Genomic DNA, 21594 nt, shown 5'->3' on the forward strand with positions numbered 1-21594 from the left:
TATATATATATAAAACGCCATCTGTAGTGCTAGCAGCTGGTATTTCAGTACTCTTTTACTCTAAAATTGGACTCAAGTGACTCGATTAGAAATTCAAATGTACATTTCTGTACAGTGGAGAGATTAGCTGCCGTGTGCAGAGGCTCTTGGAGAAGCCAGCAAGGCGCGTGCGATGATGAAATGCCAGATAAACAACTGGATCATCTGGTCTCTCCAGCCATTCACATGTGCTAATTTCATTCATAATAATTAATTTATTAACTAATACATTATGCATAAACATCTTGACCAATAAACAGACAACAGTTTCCACGTGTGTAACACAGGAAATATGAAAACACAGCATTATCTGTGCAGTGACTTTGTTGCTTCTAAACGGTGCGCGGTGTGCTTTGCACTTACAAATAAAAGGGTTAAATAATTCATTAAAGACGAGACATAAAGCTGACAGGAAGATCCGAGTGTAACATTTGGAAAGAATGGAAGTGATGTTTGTTATTATTACTTCCTCATTTCATGAAGCTGTGAACCCAAAATACTGCAGAAGTTAAAAAAGTCATTCCTAAGAGGGTTTTCCCTGCAGAGAAATCAATAACAACAAGGTATCTAAATGAGATCTTAAACATTCAGAGACACAAACGTATAATGTGGCTAAATCTAAACGAACAAAATGAGCAAACATTTAAAACACCGCATTTAAATTTTCAAATAAACATTTACACAAAGCTGGAATAGGCCAACTTAATATCCCCTTATCAGGCATAATATTAAGACCACCTGATAAGAGTTTGCTGGCCTGACCCTTGAACCCCAGAGGTTAAGCTGGAGTAATTAAGCTTTAAACTTTAGCCTCTGAAAGATGTAGCTCRTGGCATACATACAGCAGACCTGACTCTTTTGTCTAGAATGACCCACAGATGCTTAACTGGGAGAAAATCTTGGGAAATTCTTGCCAAAGTTAACATCTTAACTTTGTTGCACTCTTTAAGTTATTTTGGACCATTAGGTCTTTCTTTAAATGTGCATTGCATTAGAAGGATGATTTAGACATCAGGAAATAAAATGTGTATGTCTTCTACAATGTTGCTCAGGTTATGCCTAGTTCAAGAGGCAAGATTTTAAAATTGTTGATAAAGACTCTTAGCCRTAGCAGGTTTGGTCCTACGGTGTGTGGAGCGACTCGCCTCGCCTGAACCGATTTCACTCACCAACATTTAGATGTTAGACGGGAAATCTCAAGAAACAAATAACTCGGCAGGAATATCTCTTCATGTGATAATGGGGGTATTCTTAAGATTGTCAGAAGGTGGAAATCAGGACAAGAATCGCCCTGAAAGCTTCACCATGTGAACTAGGCGTCAGTGTTGAAGGAAAATTCACATGGCAGCACCCATGACTCTAAACTGAAGATTGCCCAAAGCCTCACACTGCCTTCACCAGCTTCCCTTTTTCCTACCAAGCACCCTGATGCCACGTGTTCCCCAGGAACCAAGCRYAGGCTTCCAGCAATCCACATGATSCTAAATAAAATATGAATAGGAACACCTTGCTATGTAAGCATAAGGTGACACAGAAGCTTGACTCTCTAACACACTCTTCAAAATGCAAAAGATTATGATGGGAAAAAAATTTAATTCATAGCTTGGTAAGTCAAAAAATGGCTGCAAGAAAATAATTATCTGTCCAAAATGACCCATCCATCCATCTTTAATTTTTAATACACAATCCTGCTGCCCATCCAAAACAACTGGCATAAGATAGATGTAAACCCTGCAACCGATCATCTGCTTATTCACTGCAAAACAATGTTTCAAAAGTGTAAAACGACTGGACCTGATTCAAACCAGACTGAGTGACGACCCAAGGACGAAGAGGGAAAACCTCCAAACCTCTTTTTCAGAGAATCGTGCCAGTGGTTTTAGAGATTAAGAGAGTTTGTAATGCAACAGAAAATCAGTTTATTTTAGGGCCTTTTAAACATCATTACCTGGGTTGTCAACACATACGGAGGTCGCTGCGTGTGCTCATGAGTGTCAACCATAACACCTTTACCAGCACGAGTTCACAGTAATTTAATAACTTAAGTGTTCTCCCTCTGATCGGTTTTTAAGGGTGATGGATTTTCACTTAACAGTCTGTGTGTGTGCAGTCACTCAGTCACTGTGAACCAACTCTCCATGCACAGTAAGATCTCCAATCCCCTCATCCCTCTGTAATGTTTGCACACAGCTGGCTCACCGTCTCCAGTCCACGCTTAGTCTCGCCCTCTTTAATTAATGAAGCTTTGTCTGTGCTACAGAGGCGGCAGCCATGACAAAGCAAATATTGACACCAAACAGCTTCAAGGATATAGTGTAGCTGTATAAATGTGTGAGGATGTGTCCGTGTGAGAGAACTTTTATTTCAGGGCTGATTCGCGGAGACGGGCTCAGCAGGAGTATTGCTTTGCCGGCAGCAGCAATCCTGACAGATCAAACCTGCCCAGACGCTTGACGATGAGACAAATCTGCCGCCGTCTCTGTTCGTCCAAGTGTGTGTTTTTTTTAAACGCGATGATGGAACCCAGACCAAGGAAAGACAAGTGTTAATGGCACTAAAACAGACCTGACAGGTGTGACTGGTTGTACTTTTCCTTCCTGCTGATGTGAAATTGAGAAAAAAGGAAATAAGGAGAAACTCTTAAAAAAAATAAAGCATAGTGACAACAAACAAAAAGATTTAGTTTAACTGGCATTTTTTCTTCAGTAGCCTGACAGACTTTTTTCAGTCAGGGAAAAGAATATCTGATTCCACACAGATTTAATCTTCAAATTACAACTGCGTTATTACGACCAAAGAGTCTTATTCTTAAAGTTCTCATTTTCTGTCTTAACAAATAATGAATTCATATAAAATTAACTTTCCTTTTAGCTTTTATGTCAGTATGAAAACAGAAAAGATGAGTGGTTTCATTAAAAAAATCAACATGACAGCTTAGCCCTATTCTGCCAGCCTCAGATTCCCTCTGGAGAAAGATGAAAGAGTGATGTAGTATTAAAGAAAGGAAATTATGGTGAAGATGGATAAGAGGATAAACACACATAGGCTAATCGATGCGGTGCACTGACAGAAAAAAAACAGCTGAAAGCAGAAATTTGAAAGGACCCGAAAAAATCCCAAAGACGTTTGTTCTGACTGAAAAGTACCTGCAGCTCCTAACAAAAACATACATTTGCCTGCCTGCATCTCTCTATCATGGGAGATGTGAGGAAGATTTTTGTGCAACAAGTTCAGTTTCTGAATAAAAATTATTCTGCATACCAATCGCATTTTATTAAGACTTCAAAACTACACTGAATGCAGAAAACCTCGTCTTACCTCCTACAGAAAGAAGTCAGCTGCAACTACAGTTTGAACAAATAGCATCGTATTCTCCAAATAAAGCATACAGTTACGTAAGTGTGTTAGATTTTCAATTGTATTTCTACTGTACAGTTAATTGCTGGGTCACAAGACAGTGGCGGTCATGAAGTCATGTTGCTGACCCACTTCACAGGATGATTATCTGTCTTACTGCCATGCAGTCACACACAGACACTGTGTAGCAGAGCCAGACACACAGATTTGCTCAGAGATAAAACTGTGACAGCAAACACACCTCTGGAAAACCATCAGGACTGAAACCTCCACGGGTTTAAATTCATCCAGTAAAGAGTCAGCTTCTTCTACTGCATCAAGACTACAGATATTTATTTTGCTAAACACAAATGACGATTGTGCGATCCATCTTTAGCATTTAAAAGTATCTGCTCGTCGTCATAAGAGTTGTGCTGCAGGACGGTGAACTAGCTCAGGATCTGGTTCAGGTTTGTCCAACATGGAAACAGTAAGTCTCCAAAAGCAAGTGTACAGTTGAGGCTGGTGGTTTTTGTTTTTTATCTGGTGGAAGATTGGTTTTAATTCTACCCAACATATCATCAAAGACAAAAAACTTTTCAGCTTTTATCAAGCCTCACTGTGCCACGGAGATTTCAGACTCATTTTTGAGTCGGATAGCCTTGTATAGTCTTAAGGCTCCATAATGATCGTGTTGGTAATGATGCAGAGTTACTTAACTATGATTTAATATTTTTAGAATTCAAAATATGAAAAACCATTTTAAAACCGATAAATCACGACTCATCCCAGACGCAGTGAGTGTCCTGCAAAATGTCTTTTCACAACATTTAGTTGTGTTGCAACCACAAACTTCCCCATGTTTTCTCAAACTTATGGGATAAAATAACACAAAATGGTGCAATAATGCAAAGTGATGAAAAAATTATACATGCAACTGATGAAACTCTGCAAAGTATACTAGTATCCAACTCTCCTTAATATCCGTAAAGCACGGATTAAAGGTTATTTATCCAGCGTGCATGAAAATATCTAAACCTTTTTGATAGAGAAATGCATTTGAGAGATATAATGAAAACAAAAATGCCACTGCATTTAAAGATGATTTTATTTTAAGGCTTTTTGAACATTTCTATCAGGAAGGCCAATAAATCTGAATGGTGTAGAAGGTGCTTTTAAATGAAAGCCTTAACAATGTTGGCAGCAAGACCTCACAATAATTTAATAACTCCAGTGTCTCTTTCTCCTCATGTTGTCAAGGGTGAATGGATTTTCACTTAACGCTCTGCGTGGAACGACACAAACCCTCCATGCGCAGTAACCCGAGAGCGAGAGGTGAGATGTTTAATGACTTCTTTCCCCCTTAACGTCAGAGCACACCTCAGTGTCTCGTGTCAAAGCTTCATCTTGATCCTTGTACTACAGAAAGTCAGCATCTATGACCAGACCAGTGGCTGTGAGCAAATATTGACACTGAGCAGCCTCCTGTTGGCAGAGAAACATCCAAGATCAGATTAAAAAAAAGAAAACTATTCTGAATTAGCCTGAACTCAAATGATAAAGGTGAATGAATCATACAATGGTTTGGTTTGGATCACAGTTAGCCCGGTCACTGTCTCCCCTACGCTCGATTCTCATTTCCCTCCAGCGCTCCATCTGGCCTTTCTCCMATTGAAGTGAATTTAATTTCTGTGGTAGAATTTTCAACCGAGCCAGAAGGAGAAATTGTGAACGATGACGTCACTTTTTTTTTTTTTGCATTGTTTTAGATTTCAATCTGTCTGTAGTTTTAGCAATTTCGGCGTTCAGTCGAAGTCCGTGTAGGTCACGTTTCCAAATATTGAATTAACATCAACAGTCACGCCTTTTATCTCCGCGCTTCTCTCTTTGCAGTGTAGGATGGTTGTTTACGGTGCAGGCAATTTATTGTAAGCTTCATAGCACTGAACTGGCSCGTCACATACATCATGGACAAACGTTAGCAATGGGGTAAAATTTAAGACTTCAACAGAGTCCACGTCTACAGCAGGCAGTCGTTTCTCAAAAGCTAAGAGTCCAGACCCTCAGTACGAAGCAAAATGTAGGACTAGGTGCTGGTTTCGACCTGGCTGGATCAAAGCAAATTCAAGTGTTAGAATAATAAAAAAAAACAACAAAAAAAAACTAAATCCGATGAAGAATATTTGACCAACTTTGAGAACCAGTATTCAAAGACGCCCTTCATCCCATTCTACAAATCTTGGGTTGCTTCTGCTATAAAGAATGCACTAGAAATGGAGTCTCCAGATGTGCACAGCTGGCAGAAACATACCCTGAAACAGCCACAGCTGTGATCACTGCAAAAATATTGACTCACTGGGACTGAATGCAATACAGACCACATTTTCCATGTGTTTTATTTGTAAATAATGTTGAAAACCATTCATTCCTCTTACACTTTACAATCATGCACCATTTTTGCTTGAATTATTCCAAAATAGACATTAAAGKTTTTGGTTGTAAGGTGACAAAATCTAAAAAAAAAAAAAACTACGAACGCTTTTGAAGACATTGTATGTTTGCATCAAAACTGCAACTTTACTATGGAAGTTAGACTTAAAGCAATACGTTTGTTATAAGTGGGTTTTACTGAGCTGTTAAAAACAAACAATTAGACCTCCAAGCTCCAGATCTTATTCRATCTCTTAATCCACCTTAGAGTCCAGAGCGCAATGATGGAAAATGCCTGCAGTGAGCTGCGCGCCTAGAGTTAAATGTTCTCTTGCTGCAGGGGAGACTTTTGTTGAAAATGCAACTGAGTGAGTGAACTAATCATCACAAGTGCACAAAAACCCCACAAAGCAATTCACGTTTGCAAGCAGATCGCTTCTTGTTATTTAAGATCAATACGGCTCGTTGCTGTCCCTGAATACTCGCCACCGACCTGGAAGTGCAACATAATTCAGACAWAATGAGAGCCAGACCTGAGGACATGTCGGCCGCTCGAGTGGGGATGACGCCTCAATTCTGTCATACTTTGGTGACAAAGACAAAAAGAAACATTCAGGCTTTCAGCAGATACCTACAGGCACTCAGACCGGATGGATTAAATGCACAAGAGACAAAATAATATTTCTCTCTCTCCCTCTCAGACTGCAGTCCCAAAAGATTTAGTTCAGTTATTATCTCACACATATTCCACCTTGTTATTTGTGTCACATTTCTCTCTCTTTTTTTTTTCCCCCAAACACAACAGATATCTAATAAAACCCGCCTCTCTCCCCGGTCGGCGGTAACTGTTGCTTCTTCCTTTTTCCATTTCCAGATCTTGTTTAGAAAGAATTTATTTTGTCTGCCACGCATCAAAATGAACAGCTGCTACATAAGAAGACAGATATATTGACAGATTGCTAGAGGAGAAAGAAAGCAAAACAAGACAAATGTTTCCCGGCAGTGTAACATGAGCACTTTGTTTTGCCTGTCAGGGATCTGACCACTGGTTTCTGTCGTTATCCCATTAAACTAAACGAATCAAATAAAAAAAAWWAATAAATAAAAATACACACTTGCTACCAAGCAATGTTCCTATGTACTCRCATCTTGTTGGTGTCAGAATTAAAAATATAAACTATTGTTATATCAAAGATGYGATGTCTTTCCSTCAACACGAAACAGACAGCGAAGTAAATCTACTGGAAGAAAATAATGAAARAAACTGACTGCCACAATGATAAATGATTTCCATTTCTCACATTATTCAGAAATATTCTAACACAAGACAATGTAATTCAAGAGGCCAGGAGGCCAACAAAGACTTGGCTGATGCTTTTTCGTCTCAAACCATCTGCAAATGTCTCATTCCAGCAAGATTTGGATTCCTAATCTGTCCGTTTCAGGCTTTCACTGTTCATCCTACAAGCAGCTTGACTGGACATCTTTACACTCTGTTCAGATTCTCGGGTAAGACAGAATAAGAGYATTATTCCTACTGCATAAASAATAGRATWCTTATTTTTCACACWAGTGAAACAAAGGACAAAATGTCAGGCTATAAAATTAAAGCACATAATGAGCAGTTTTTTAAGATTATGCCTGAATAATAAAAAATAAAAATAAAACACAACCTGAAATGTGCATCATCGTTCAGTTGATCASCTTTCCAATAAAATGGTAGAAAAATGCAGTTGACTGAAGGAGAAAATATCCAAAGACCCTTAGTGTTTTTGAATAAAATATKAATTTAATCTAATTGTTAATGCATAATGACATTTTGGTGATGACCTCTTCAGAACATCCTTTGAGTAAATTAAAGGTATGAGGCATTGTGTAACACTTCTTCACAGATTGTCTGAAGATGCTCTGAACCATTAAATTGATATTCTGTACATAAATATGCAAATTGCTCAATGAAACACACAACAGACGCTTCATAAAACACACACACACACACACCCACACACACACACACACACACACACACACACACACACACACACACACACACACACACATACACATTATTCACCTGTCAACACAAACGGTGGAACAGCCAATCACAGGGAAGCAGCTCAATAATCAGGAGTTCAAGCCCAACAGAATCCTCTACCGGATTTCATCTCTCAGCTTTACAGGGTTCAAAGAAGACAACAACATCCCAGGAGTGTCAGCTAAGTGGACGCAAATGCCTGGTTTRGCGACAGGGATGACCGTTAAAATTCAGGTTTGCAGTAAACCATATTTAAAAGCAAATCATATGAAACTCTTGAAAAGCAGARGAGTTACAGCAGCTGAAGATCRCACCGGGTATCACGTYACCAMCAGGAAACATCACCTGATCTGACGGAAATAACTTCCAGCTGCAAAAAAAAAAAAWGGATCCATCCTGCCTGGTTCACCACAATGYTCTTAGTGTCATATTTTCTTGAACCTTTTTAAAGTCCGTCCACAACAATYGAGAATTGCTTCTCTGGTTGCTTCTTACATCCGTCCCTTCATCACCACAGGTCACCCAATCAGCTGCCAGGATAACAACGCTTTATATCACTTTGAAATACCTTCAAAACTTGCAACAGACTGAGGACATTGCTGTTCCTTTGAACAACTGCAATGGTTGTCCCAACCAGAGGAGCCGGTTGGGACAGCATGACTAAAACATAAGGAGTTGAAAAACAACGTAGAGCTCAAAGTGTAACCCTACAGGTTAATTGTTCACCTGTTAAATTATAAATATTCTACCCTAATCTCACCTGGCTTGTGCATAATGGTTCAAACTGAACACCCGGTGCGCCACACAAGTCAAGTTTCCAGTCGAAACAAATKTCATCAAAGCGTAGACGATCATCACCAGTGTGCCTCAAAGATCTCGATGCTGAACACTCATTTCCTGCGTCTGATGAAATCATTTGTGCATCACGGARAGATGGAATCGATTMAAAATCCTTCATGTGCCCACACACAGKACTGCATGAGCATTCAATGATGAGTTATTTTATCACCAATTACTCGTGGTCAGTACCATGCATTGCTAAAACATAAAATTGTATAATTGCTTACTTCCTACGTTTATATTTTATCATGGCATCCGCTGTGAATAGCTTTGTATAATTTAAAGCTTTAGAACCCTTTTATCAATTGCATTTTGATAAAAGGGTAACCCCTCAGCCGACCCGGCGGCTTTGACCAAAATGATCCGTGTGCAGCTGGCAAGACTTTRAGCAACGTCCACTTTAAATGATGTCCAGAGCAGGGCGCATCCTGTTCTTTGGATTTTAATGAAATTGAATTCATACTGAAGTTGTCATTGATTTTCCATCCATTTTTGACTAGACTCATACTTCAAAAACAAAACAAAAAAAATTGAGGACTAAAAATGTTTTCATAATGAATAAAGAATATATGTCCTTCCTGTGCCTTCTGACATTTTCATTGGCAAAAAAGGAAAGAAATAAACTTTTAAATGGATAATCAATGAGAAATYTCATGACGTGTGAGCGTACCAGGTTAGTTGGCGTTAAATTTGATTGTTATATTTAATACTTTACGGGGGAAAATCAAAAATTCATAAATATGGGAATCATGAGTTTTTACTTAAGGGGGCATACGTATGTTTTACAAAATCACTAACGCCAATGTGGAAAACATAAAATAAGCCCACTGGAGTTGGTGCTTGATTGAAAATATTTTTAAGATACCATACAAATCCTACAAATATTCTTCACCAGGACGGCTGCCACACAACTTTGCTCGTCCTCACAACTGTCTGCGCCGACTCTCCGCCTCATCAGCTCGGTGTCAGATACAAAGCAGTTTACTGTGAGACGCCTTACACGGTTGTAAAAACGTATGTTTCTGACAGCCATCAACATCCAGTCTGCCTCCAGGCGGGCCTCTGTGGGGTAAAGAACGCCCGAGTGTGTCAACAAAAGCCAGGAAGCCAAACGTTATCAGGCCTCGGTTGCTCTTGTATTTTATGCTCCTAAAGAGTCCAGCTCTGTCTTGGATGTTGCTGGATTTGAATAATTTTGACAAGCTAATTAGTGAGATAACTCTTTAATATGCTTATCTGATTTAAAAATGATGGCACTGAAAATAACAGTGGGGGGAAAAAAAGGTGGAAAAACACAGCAGACAGCAGGTTGTAAGACGGGGATTTTTCGTGACAAACCAAGAGCAGGTTGTCTTTGTGCCGTGAAGAAGGTGACTCACTTCAGCCTCAGAAGTRAGGCTGAAGCTCATCAGTTTGTACAGATGAGTTCAGTACCAACTGAACTCATCATTCTTCCCACTCTTCTCTCTTTCCGTCTTCGTTTTTTTTTTTTTTTGTTTCCTTTGGGCAAAGCACAGTGGATCATATTATAAATTAGCTCCTCATGTATAATGGATCAGCTCTGAGGCTGTGGATTGCTCGCCAGCTTTAAATCGCTTTCCCCCCATTGAGTCCAATGGTCCATTGACTGCACTCAGTGAAGAACATTTACAGGGACACGACAAGCTGCAGGAAAAGTGCTCCTTTYGCCTCAAAGGATGTCTGCATGCTTACTTGACAATGCAACCTTTTGCAGCGACGCTACATGCAATCCGCTCATATTCTCTTGCGTTTCCTCGTTATTTGGCCACAAGTTTGCCTTTAACTGTTTGAGGTCCATTAACCCTTTCATGCATAGCGGTCACTAGAATGGACAGCTGTCTAAAAGCCATTTTCTTGTGCTTCTTGTGGATTTTTATGTTATAAATGCACACAGACTACTGCAGAGGACACTAATGCATCACAAGATAAACCATCAACTACTGGAAAATAATTTCTTGCAAATGCAAGAAATTATTTTTGTTAAATCCAATATGGGCGACAGACAAAACAGCACGTCAACCGACCCGGTCCCTCCTTCTACTGTAGACGGTAAAAAAACACATTGTGACATCAGATAACCCCTAAAGACCAATACTACTGATGTATTTTTCAAATAACAACTTTGTATTTGGAGAAAATTACAATTGATCACCTAAAAAAAAAAATTACAAGATTTTTTTTCCTACTTATTTTTACGACTTAAAATTAAAAATATTGAAAAAAATCCTGACACAAAGGATCATAATTCATGCATGAAAGGGTTAAATTCAATTGAAGAGTAATTCCTACTTTTCTAACAGAGGAGGGTTTTGCAAGTGATGTAATTGCCAAAATCACACGTGTGATACCTCCTGACTTATCATAAACTGTTTATGCAACTTTAAGACAAAAAAAACACAAAAAGAAACTGACATTGAGTTTTGTGCAAATATACAAAATCAACGTCCATGATTCACCMAWCTGTCTGTATGAGTTCAGAAATATTGATTTGCAGTGAAAGTGTTTCTCATCTGAGGTTAGCTTGGTTTCCCGCTAAGCTAACCTCACCCATGTKCTTTTCTATTATCGTCCAGTTCAGTTATTTCCCCTGTGTTTCCTCTGCCCTGTTTACAGCTGGTATTAGCACAATATGCCAGGCTAATTTGATTGCAAGCAGGCCAGCCTAGCAACGACAAGTCACACCTGCCACATATTATCCACTTAACATGCAAACAAACAAGTGGGCCGTCAGCTGAGCAATCAGCAGGCGGACTGCGCTTCTGTAACATCACAGATGTAATCAAATTACCTAAACTGGGTTATCAGTCAAACACAACTAGACGAAAGCTGAAATGTATCTTCTGCAAGATCTGTGGATTTGAAGTTACTTTTTAAAAGCTGGCTTAGTCACAATTTGGCCTACAGTCACAGCTCTTCTCATGAATATATATCTGCAAATTATGTGATAGCATTTGCTTATTTTTAGCTTTAAGGTTTGCTCCTGAATGTACAATTTTAGTTTGCAATATACTTTAATTCTCTAACGACTTTGCTCCCATAGTTTTACATCTAGTGGATTGTGGAACATTTTGATAGCAAAACCCACTTCACAGTCAGAGTTAAACATCAGGATAAAATGCCATTTTCAGCATTTACTTTGGTTTCTCTGCTCAGCACTTGGCTATCTCTTTTTCTGTGCAGTCTTTCTCCTCACGCTTCAAATATTGTCATATTAAATCTCATCACACATCATTTATGTTGAAGCACATGATGAACACTAATCTGATATGATCAAATAAAATTTAAGACCCAAGTCACACACGCACACAAAAAATGAGATGAGCCTATAATATTTAAATACAGAACACGATGAATACATACTCTCTCACACACACGCACACACACACACATATGCATACGGCATCTATTGAATTTTGTGGACYGGGCGGAGGAAGGAGAAGTTCAATTATATGCTCCAAGGATGAGACAGAGAAAATGTGGGGAGTTTAGGATTGAGGTAATTTGAGAGGAGGCTTTGCAAGACGAGTGGSTGAGTGTAGTAGAGGATGGAGAGACGGCTAATGTGGAGTGAGGAGATAATGCAATCAAAAAGGAAAGGGATAAAGTAAGACATGCAGCAGAACAATAAAGGAGTAACGAGAAGAGGTTTTTAACCTTTACCRTGAGCGAACAGGGTGACATAAAAACGATCATTCAGGAGCCGATGACTAGCTGGAGAAACGGCGCGAGCAGATAATGACGCCGATTGCCTAATTCAGGTCTTTCAATTTCACTGTCAGTCAAAGAAAAGCAATTYTTGCAAATAATAATSYGTGAACTTTTGCAGTCAGACTGTTCCTGGGAGGTTGACAGGCTGGTCACTGCAAATCGGTGTCATAAAGTTCAGTTCACTACACTGTAACACTGACATGAGTATGCAATTATACTTAGTGCCTTTTATCATTTCTCTAACAACTTTTTCAAAGATACTAGTTTTAATGTCAGTGTTGAAAGAAGCAACAACAGCAAAGTAACAGAGAACAAAGCAGGAGTCTTAAGATGATGAAAATGTAAAGTTATCTTATATATAGAGAGTTATATTATATAATCAATAATTCTTGATGGGAAAATTACAGAGCGTGTATGGCTTATTTTTCGGCAATTGGGTTCCAATTCTTTTTTTCCAGGAAAGTCTCAGAGGTTTACGAAAACAATGGCAAAGCAAACTTGGCTTGTCCCTCTTGGGTTGGGCCAATTATCAAACATGAGCAAAGCATATGTATTAAGATTTTATTAAGATCAAAACTTCCTCTTAATCAGAAAACCCCAAGGCAGTGAAGTAACAACAAAGTATAATTGGCGCTCCACCTACAATGCCGGCAGATCTAAATCAAGTGAGYCTGTAATACAAGCTAGATAAAATCAGACCCAGTGGATAAAGAGCATWTTGAAAAAGAAAAACACACTTAATGCATTTTTATTAGAAACTGTAAAGAAAATATTAGCTTTAGCTAAAGTTTATGAAAGTAAACCATGTCCAACAACCATTTAGCAGCTGCTGTTTTTTTTTCCATCGGATTTTCACGGACCTTCAGTTTGTTCATGTCATGCTTGGAAACTTTATTTTAGCAAAACAAGTCAGCTCTTTCAACAAAGGCTGCGTCGGGAAACGGGCTCGGCTCGTGTTGATTAAATAAAGTAGCGTGTTGATAGAGCAGACCATCTTTTGGCACGCCCGCATAAAAAATATACACACTGACACCATCCTGTTCTCAACATACAACGGTGTGTGTTTAGTCTCCAGTCTCCATATGAAACCGCTACATACATGTCGTACAGTGAAAAAGTCTTTGCTCCCTTTGCAGACTCTTCTGTTTTTGCCTTTTTGGCAAACTTGAATGTTCAAAATCAAACACGGCGTTAATTTACTAAGACAAAAAGCTTTCAGACCACCTGGACCTCGTGTGAAGGAGAGATGCCCCACCGACTGCTAAGTCATGACTTGCGATTAAAAACATTTTTCAGACAGGCGGTTTCAGTAGCAGCACAATGGCCTCCTTAATGCCTGATCCGTAGAGTGACGGCTTTGACCAAGTAAAACTTATCCGAACACGTGAACTAGCAACACAATCCAGCCTCAATCACAGGACGTTCAAGAGAGAACACAGAAACAAATTCTCAGGATGGAAAGAGAAAGCCTAAGTGTTTTTGAACTCCAGAAGGTCACAGTAAGAGCCACAATCTGCCAATGGACGAAACATGGAGCGGCCACGAAGCTTAAAGGAAACCCTCCGGGAGGTAGCAAAGTGGCCAAGAATATCTGAAGCACTGCAGACTTTGCTTAGCACATCTAAGAAGTTCACTGACCAGAAGAAGAGACTAAGAAACTGGGCAAAAATGGCGCCCATGGAAGAGTTGCAAGGTGAAAACCGCTGCTGACCAAGAACAAAACAAGAGCCTCAATCACTTCTGCCAGAAAAAAACAACAAAAAAAAAGCATCTTGGTGATCTCCCAGACCTTTGAGAAATTACTGTGAACAAATGTGRTAAAAGTAGATGTTTTTGGAAGTTGTATGTTAATATGGCAGAGTCAGAGTTGGTGGTGATAGTGTGAAAGCAGGGAAATGCTTTGGCACTTCACCACCTGCACAACCTGCCTTTAATGTAGATATAAAAGGTTTTGGTTCAATAAAGGAACCAAACCACGTTTGCCTTAAGACCATATGGTTCCGTCAATWAAGGAACCATAGATCAGGTTAATAAACTGCACATAAAGGTAGCTGTTACTTGTGAAGGTGACACAACTATTACTAGCTTTAGGGGGGTAAATACTTTTAACATAAAGCCAGGTTGGYCTGGATAACTTTTTTAAAGTAAACTGGTCAGTGCCTGCAAGTCCAGAGTCCAAACAAAATGGATACATGAATCCAAAAACAGACAAAGAGTACAAGCTGTTAATCTGCTTTCACTTTTTATTCCCAACATTGAAAATAATCCAAATGTAAAAAGATTAATACCAAGTGATGGTTGTTCACTTTTTAATCACTTCTTTCTATTTAAAAACCATGTTGTGTGTTTACTTAGGCTATGTTTGTTTGACATAAAAATTTGCTGATWAGGGGCAAAAAAGATAAGAAGAGAAAACAAAGCAGAAGACATTTGCAAAGGAGGAAATACTTTTTTTTTTACATCACTGTACATAACTTTATTTCATGTTAGAGACTTTTGGCAAGCAGGAGCTTCAGCAGGGAATCCCTGTCATCCAGCTGCTTCGTTACTGTACATGCATGAGGATGTGCAGGATACAGACAAGCCCATGGGCTTTTTTTTCCATTCACCCTGTAATTTAACCAACACTAATAAATAAATAACAAGCAGATCAAATGCAGGAGCCCACAAAAGAAAATTGGCATTAAATATGCACATCTGCCTTTTAGATTTATGCCATTTTTTATGGGGATGGCATCGCATTGTTAGAAATCGTGGAGTTTCTGCAAGAAGCACAGATCAACTTTGCAAAGATCAAATTTGTGATTTTTTTACCCACAAACCTATCAAATATTGCATGTGTTGTGTGTGTGCGGGTGGGTGTGTGTGTGTGTGTGGGGGGGGGGGGGGCGTGTGTGTGTGTGTGTGTGTGCATTTTTCTTTTATTATTCTTCATTTATTCTCGAAGCAGGATTTCAGTAATGACTTTGCTCTGCTGCGCATGCTGGCTGCAGAGGAGAATGAAAGACTTCGGTAGCAAGCCGACGTACTGACTGTTTGAGATATCAATCTTCATGCAAGACTTTCATTCATTAATTACGCTCCTATCAAGCGGCTTTATTTCCGCTCTGTGATCAGAAGCACGCAGTGGGACTCGGCGGAAACCGGCTGCTCAAGTGAGCGCCGTCGTGTCAGTGGGTGTTTACATCATCCTCCTAGTGTGGCTTACAATGTCAAGCATGAATGAAAAAAAGCAACAAAGTGCCGTCCTTGCGCTTCTGTGGCTGAAATAATACAGCCTATTACCCGGACACACACAGTCATTGATTTTATGGAAATAGTTTTTGTTTSTTTATTTCTACAAGCGGAGTAGTTTAAGCCTACCCCGACAGAAAGAAGCTATCAGGTTAAATCAATTTCCTTCTATAGGTTCTTGTAGAGCGCTTTGTCTAGTCCAGAGGACTCCAAGCATTTCACACTACATTCMCTCATTCACTCGCTGATGGTGGAGGCTACATTGTAGCCACATCTGCCCAGGGCAGTCTGAAACAAACCAGGCTGCCATGCACCGGCGCTMTGACCACCACAAGCAGGTAAGCTACCGATCACAGGACAAGCTCCTACCACAATCGCCCCACTTGCCACTTGTGTTGTTCAGTTCAAKGTCAAAYATCCTYGTTTTGTACTAAATGAAAAACCATCCCATGTCCACGGATTTTCCAGTGATAAGAAAGTCCAAGGTGTTTCAAATGGAAAGGAAAAGTGTGCGCGAAGTTAAGGTTTGTTGTAGCTGCAGCCGATCGTGAAGGGTGTCAGGCAGRGCCGTCATCCCACGGTTTTATCGTGCAATTGATGGCTGTTTTCTTATAATTCTGACATGCTGTTGTTTTTATGCATTGAGGCTTCCTACTCAGTCTGGATCAGCAGCAGCAGTAACATCAGGAGGCTTTATAATAGGTTTTTTTATGGTGTAATCAGGTTTCCCCCACCTACACGTAAAACTCATATTCCCCCTTGGACACATTTCTATGAAYAAACCGATTAAGTAACCTTGAGCACAAGCACATTTATTAATCTTCGCAATTAAATCCCGGCACCGCTCTTAGTATTGCTGGTGTATTTTTACAAACTGGCAACCCAAAGAAAGCAGGTATTCTGACCAGAGTCCTTAGAAGATCTGAGCATCTGTGTAAAACATCAAGGTTGTAGTAGATAGTCAAAGGATTTATGAGGTTTTAGTGACAAATTTTATCCTTGACTGAATRCATATTACATTTTTTTTATTACGCTCATCAGTGGATTGCATTAAGAGAGAAATACTAAGCAGGTCTGACACAAGTCAAAGGCAGAAAATGCTCAGAAAAGTTATTTAACCTGCATTCAGAAGTAAGATTATATAAATCAAAAGTCAGACAGCCGATTAAGACTCGCCTTGTCTTTATTTCACAACAGCCTGTTGTTGTTGTCCATATCGACTGAAAAACTTCCACTGAAACCTTGTGCTTTTAGGTCAGTTGGTAGAAGTTAATGGAAAAAAGTCATTATCTCATTTCACCCTGTTACATGTTTGTAGACCAGCCTCTTTGAATCAATATCTGTCCTTTTGCAAATGTTCCCTCAGCGGGTCCATACTGACCAGATAAATAAAATCCCGTGGACCCCACGCCATTACAAAGAGACGTCTGATGTCTGGAGGGAAAACAAAGAGCCTGGGGGGGAAGAGGAGTTTGGCTTACTGTGAAGGAAAGCAGACAGAGACGAGAAGATTTGAAGGGAAGGGGAAGAGTTTCATTTAAGGAAAACACAAATACGGAGGGAGACTTTTGGTGATCAAATTATTCACGGCCGAAAGACGTAGCAGATTGCTTTTAAGTGACCTTGAACAAGTACCTGGCTTGAAGGAGAAAATTAACTTAGAGATGAAGACTCTCGGTAGCAAGAGTGAACATGTACACAGACCGTGAGTGCTGGTCATTTCTCACCGTTGCCTTTCTGTTTATTTGCAGTTCTTGTGTTTCTGTGTCTAGATTTTTTGGGAAAAGAAGTCATCTTCCGCACGAGGCTTGCACAAACGTTTGACAGCCAATGATTTTACAGTCATTTAATCTAGTAAAAGTTTACTCTAAAGTAAAGAATCTGATAAATTATACCAGCAAGAAGTCATTGGGTGTTTGTTTGTTTGTGTGATTAGAGTCATAATCTCCTATATTTCATATATGTATATATGCGGGGTAATGTGAAGTCTCCAGTAAATTAAAATTATACATGAGATTTTTTTCATTTCTATGATAATTTATTATAATAGCAGTATATTTAAGCACATTGGGCTGGGCTGAGCAATAAATCCATAGTATATATATATATGTATATAGACAGAACTTTGGAGTATACAGAACTTTCTATATACTCCAATCCAGAACCGCACAGCATTCTGGGGGATGTAGGAAGAGGAAAGGCTTGAGCCACTCGACCTCTCACTGAGAGTGAAGCAAGGCCTGGAGCATCAACTAGCTCGCTCACTCTTTGGTTACCTAGCAACAACTTATTGAATAACTTGTGCAGCAGCAGCAGCTTGAGGTTTCACCACTGTGACTCTTAATTGCTTACAAATAAAAAAACAACAKKGTGGAGAGAAAGAGGAAAATGAGTCCAACAGTGCAAGAGAAAACTATTGATAAAACAGAACAGTGCATGTCACCAGCTTTTTTAGTACTTTAGATATTTAGAATAAAAACTAATCAGTAATTACTGATATCAACTGATATGAAATACTTATATCATGATATTGTCCAGCACTAGGATGTAAACGGCATGTTTGAAGATATGGAAGTAGAGACGAATTAGGAACGTGTGCATATAATCAAAGGGTTAAATACAAAAGGTGTCAACTGAATACACCAGCAACAAGTCAGTTTAGGCTAAATTGGTGTAAAAAGCTATGTGTCCCCAGCTCTTTAAGGCTCATTAAGTTTTAAATCAATGTGATTCCAAAGTTCAAAAACGAATGCACAGCCATACGTTTCGCATGCTTTGGTTTGCTTGGAAACCAAAGTTTACCAAATTTTACACATGAAAATCACATTAAATAAAATGTTGTTATGCTTCCTTTACTTAAGCCACATCAAGATGTATCRGTTTCATGAGTAGCATTTTAAAATAAAATGGTTGAGACATCCAGCCAGTTGTGTGAGAATTTCTATCCTTCGTTGTCAAGTGACACAAACACAGCTTAGAGACATGAACAAATGTAGATTTATAATCAACAAATTTAAAAAGAATAGACAAGAAACAAAAAACTGTACTGCTTTGTATTTGTTTGAGGGTAAAATACCCTAAATGGTAAAATGTGGAACGTTCTAAATATGTTTTACATGTAATATTTACATGACGACTTTGCTTGTGTTACTTAGAAAACGCTAAAAAAAATGTAAAAGTACAAAGCACTTAATAAAATTTTGTTGAGCAGCTCAACGTATTATTATTATTTTTTTGTAGAATTTAAGGCAGACTGCTTTGAACCTTTTTTAAGTTTCATGAGTCTCCAGAGAAGCCTTGCTGGAAACCCTTATTTCTTATTGGCTGTGGATTAACTAAGAAGATGCTGAGGGGGACATTTCTGATTTGTTTTACTGTTGGTGGCTGCTGCTGCTGCTGTGAGGACCTGAAGATAACCTACACTGCAGACTCTACTGACAGATGCATGCATAACTCTTCTCTGCACGGTTCAGATGAGAAAAGAAGCATGGCAGAGATTGCCTGCCTTGATAGATGAAGAATGAGTTATGGGTCACAAGACATTACGTCTGGGAAAAAAAAAAAAAAAAAAAAAAAAAAGGAAGGAGCTCGTGTTTGCTGAAAATTGAAAAATAAATACCATAGCCGGCTGAAAACATGCACAAACACATGAATGTTTGTAAGCTCATTTTAAGTCTGTAGGTCCTGCAGGAAAACAAATGTTAGCAGTAAAAGTTTTAACAAGCAACCCGTAACAGCATCAATGGACTCGTTAAAAGTCCAGCATTTGTTATCACATCTGAGAAAACAGCTTGGTTGCAACACGCAGGGTTGTCTCTTTAGCATTAAGGCACGCAGATAAATATCACTTGGAAGAAAAAAAAMCCCCTAAACATTCAGATGTCAATAAATTATCGAAATATTTGTCAAGAGGCCAGTTGGAACTTAAAGTGTAAGAAGAATGCGCGCATCCATCCAGCAGCGATTACAGAAGCGAGTCAGCCACAGTGGGCCAAGAGTACAGGCAGAAATATGATTCATATTTGTACTGTTTACATGAAAACATGAAAAGCTTTTAAAGCACTGCCAAAAAAAAAGTGAAAAAAAAAAAGTTCAGCATCTCAAGAGAATCAAAAGTTTAAGAAGGTTTCCAGAAAAAACGATGCGTCTCGACAAAGACGAATGAATGAACGGATTTTAGGAGCGCAATAAGCAGGTACAAAAAAAAAAAAAAGAAAGAGAAAGCTGCTTGTTTCTTTACCTTTGGGGTTTAGACCTCGTCGTGCGCACCTGGCAGCCCCACCAAGCCCACTGTTCAGCTCCCGGGCCGGTCCATCACAGCAGGCAGAGTCCGCAGAACCAGAGCGCATCCAACCCAGTTCAGGATGAACAAGTACAAGAAAGAATGAGAGAAAGAAAGAAAGGAAAAAGTCTTGTGATGATACAGATAGTCTCTGATCCAACGAGATAAAGCCCAACTTCTTATTGTATATATATTTTTTATTTTTAGTTTTGTTGCTCTGTTTATTAATTAAGACTTGCGTTTCTAAATTAATTCTCGCTCCTGTTGCTGACCCGGAGAGTGGACTGAGTCGGACTGAGAGCGCCTGAATGCTGAGGTGTCGGTGTTTCCACCATCTGCACAAAGCCGCTGAAAAGATGCACGATCACTTCCGGTTTACTCTTTCAAAATAATGCACTTAAATGACTCCGTAGGATGAAATAAATAATGTTCATAATTCACAGTATGTGAATTATTTTCGTTGTTTTTGGACACTTGTTTATTTATTTCACTTTTTTTTTTTTTTACCAGCAAACATATTTGAGGTCATTCATAGAATAGATTACTGCCAGGAGAATAGAATAGAATAGAATAGAATAGAATAGAATAGAATAGAATAGAATAGAATAGAATATAATAGAGGCACTGCTGTCAACAAACATGACTTATGTCATACAAATTACTATGAAATTAAGGTGCAGTCAGTCATTATTAAATGACATTAAACCAAAAGCATAAAAATTKAAATTTCTCTGAAAACCACTAAATGAATAGAACGTACATTATGCAAAATGCATAATTTATGTGAGGTCGGTTCCACTTGCGACACAAGATATTGTACATAATAGTATGCAATATGGGTTCACATGCTGTCAATAAATAATTCAGTGTGAGGTTGGGGGCAGCAGAGTAAGCTTGAGTTTGACATTAAGGCATAAAGTGTAAATAAAGTCCTCATAATACTACAGTTGCATATAAAATGCTTAAATAGGTCAACATCTGATGCAAATTTCTCAATACGCTGAAGTTTAGCTTCCAATAATACTAACAGTCACATTACTTTCCAGCTGAAATAAGGGCAGAAGCTTTGAAGAAAAATAAATGTTTACTCATATCAACAACTATAACCAAAAAAAAGCAGTTTCTTAGTAAAATCTGAAAATAATCAATCAATAATAAACATCTTAACACTAATGTAAAGCTAAGTATAGATTTATGTGGTGAATCAATTCATCCTGAAGCTGCTCGCCTTCCCGCCTCAGGTTTCTTTCTGTAAAATGATCTGAAATTGTGAAAACTGACTCATTGTGAGGATGAAAAGCCTGCAGCTGGGAAAATCTGCTGTAAGACGGGAAATGTTACCAGTTTGTCTCTTTTTTGTGAAATGGATGACTTCAGCTTCCTGTAAAGGTCCTAAAACCCGAAAGCTTCACATAACTCTGAGTTTGACTCCAAATGAATATAAATTAATCACTTTTTTCTCCTTTTTGACTCAAGAGAGGTAATGTTGTGCTTGTTCCAACTGTCCTAAAAAAACTGACCTTAGGTCCTTGATTAATAATACTGAAAGACATTCCTTCATGGTGAAGAAAGAGATTATATAGAGTCCCCTATGAGAAAATGTGATTTAAAAAAAAAAAAAAAAAGGTGAGATAATGTGGGTGGAGGGCGTCTTTGAACTGCTTTCTCC

The 21594-nt window shown here is 38.8% G+C and overlaps 1 protein-coding gene across 1 annotated transcript in view; it reads right to left on the bottom strand.

Moving 5' to 3' along the window:
* gcgrb (glucagon receptor b) overlaps positions 1-20401 on the bottom strand; it is a 55178-nt gene extending 34777 nt beyond the window's left edge. Inside the window, exon 1 of the mRNA XM_008424176.2 lies at positions 19884-20401. The gene's annotated coding sequence lies outside the window, so the exon portion shown is untranslated. The remainder of the gene's footprint in view (positions 1-19883) is intronic.
* Between the last annotated feature and the right edge of the window lie 1193 nt (positions 20402-21594).

The sequence above is a fragment of the Poecilia reticulata genome, linkage group LG1 (assembly GCF_000633615.1).
Source record: "Poecilia reticulata strain Guanapo linkage group LG1, Guppy_female_1.0+MT, whole genome shotgun sequence".
NCBI classification, from domain to species: domain Eukaryota; kingdom Metazoa; phylum Chordata; class Actinopteri; order Cyprinodontiformes; family Poeciliidae; genus Poecilia; species Poecilia reticulata.